Raw genomic sequence first — 1,704 nt, 5'->3', positions numbered from 1 at the left:
AAGCCTCTCCCATGACGGAGGACGAATCTATAGTCCTGCTTTCTCACTAATTAATGAGCTGTGTGGACTGGTCTTTGATTAAGCTTAAAAGTGAATGAGTTTCATAACTAATATGATATTCTAAAAGAAAAACATACTTGCTATTCCCTATGTTCGTCCTACGACTGGAAGAAGAGAAGACCTGGAATTACTTTGTGCTGGACCCGCAGAGAAATAAAAGAGAATACCATAGATCACTTTAATAATTGATTTGCATATGATTATCGAAAAAATACTAAGAGAGAAATGCGTATTTTGTTCTAGTTTCTTTTTTTTGTTTGTTTACAATTCCATACACCTTAGTCTTACAGAAAGAAGTCTGCCCTGATGGACATACATTTCCTTATTTTTCTTATTTCACATAGATTTTTTTTATCCTGGTACATGGCCCCTTTAAATTGTCATTTTCCTTTTGATGTTTATCCTAGTACATGGCACCTTTAAACTGTCATTTTTCTTTTGATGTTGCCAACAATAAACAAACATACAAACGAGGGTTCACACGGAGGTCAGAGGGGTCAAATGAAAATGAACTCTGGGCGGATTTAGTAGGGATGGGGAGATCATATAACACAGCAGATGCTGACAGCTGGCGTACTTTAAAAAAAAAAACATGTCAAGAGTAATTCACTGAATAATTCAAACTTTTTGTGGGTCGGGTTGATATTGAGGTCACATAATTATCATCTTAATGGCAACATATTTCATTTGCAAGGGATCCTTGACACATTTTACTTAAGAAAACATCCGACACATCAACATAGATATCAGTTAGCCTGGTACCATATTCTATGTGCTTTAGCCAACTTCTCTGACTATCGGTGTCAGGCCAAACATGTTCGGCATTACAATGGGAAAACACAGAGACGATTTGGTTAAAGCACAAACGGCCTGGAGCCCCAGGCTAAGATATCAGTAGCGTGTCCAGAATAATGGAATTGACAACTGTACTACAGGCTGACAATGTCTGCAAGCAATGGTGACTAGAAGTAGCTATGGTTCATCATTAACCCTTTCCTACGAGCCACAGCTGCCACAAAATATTTCATTCTGGTTTAATCATTAAATTCACTGTCTAGTGTATTAAGTTAATGTGTGAAAAAAAAATAGATATCCCTCAATTACTGTAGAAAACGCAATACTATTATCAGCTATAAGTAATAACTTAGCATCCAAAACAAGACATAGTTGAATAAAATAAGAGTAAGAAAATAGAGTAATAGTTATGCGGAACCATTGTCTCTTGTTCACATGACGTTCATCCACAACAGTTCCAATTTGGCATGCACATGATGGTGTGTCCTGTACTGTGTTACAGTCAAATACGTCCTACTCAGTCAGCCCCTTTTTCCAGGGAAGGTGAATGGGACACGCAAAGACACATACAGTATCATGAGACCAAAACCTTCCACTGACATGAAAGACCACAATTAAAGAAAGTGGACAAAACAAGATAATAAAAAACAGCAATTCTTATAGAAGTCTGCAATCAAGTTCTCTGACCAAGGGCATTAGGATACAATCTTTTCAGGTGTCCGCGTTCCTTCAGAATCCATAGAATCCGTCCTCAAAGACTCATCATTTGAACAAACCCTTTTGTAACATCATTGCGCCTGTATCTTTCCAGTACATAGTATCCATATCCGTTCCCATCCGTGGTCAAAG

At 37.6% G+C, this 1,704-nt stretch overlaps 1 protein-coding gene across 2 annotated transcripts in view; it reads right to left on the bottom strand.

Moving 5' to 3' along the window:
* Positions 1-224: 224 nt before the first annotated feature.
* LOC106598805 (ephrin type-B receptor 3) overlaps positions 225-1,704 on the bottom strand; it is a 51,607-nt gene continuing 50,127 nt past the window's right edge. The window contains exons 15-16 of one of the 2 annotated variants that reach the window (XR_014391839.1): positions 478-1,704; positions 225-430 (exon numbers count right to left, since the gene is read on the bottom strand). The exon at positions 478-1,704 is cut by the window's right edge and continues 531 nt beyond it. The gene's annotated coding sequence lies outside the window, so the exon portion shown is untranslated. The other variant, XM_014189812.3, reaches the window with a different exon arrangement.

This window comes from Salmo salar, chromosome 03 (assembly GCF_965601325.2).
Source record: "Salmo salar chromosome 03, fSalSal1, whole genome shotgun sequence".
Lineage (NCBI taxonomy): Eukaryota > Metazoa > Chordata > Actinopteri > Salmoniformes > Salmonidae > Salmo > Salmo salar.
Note: the sequence above shows the minus strand (reverse complement) of the source record. Positions and strands in the feature narration are given on the sequence as shown.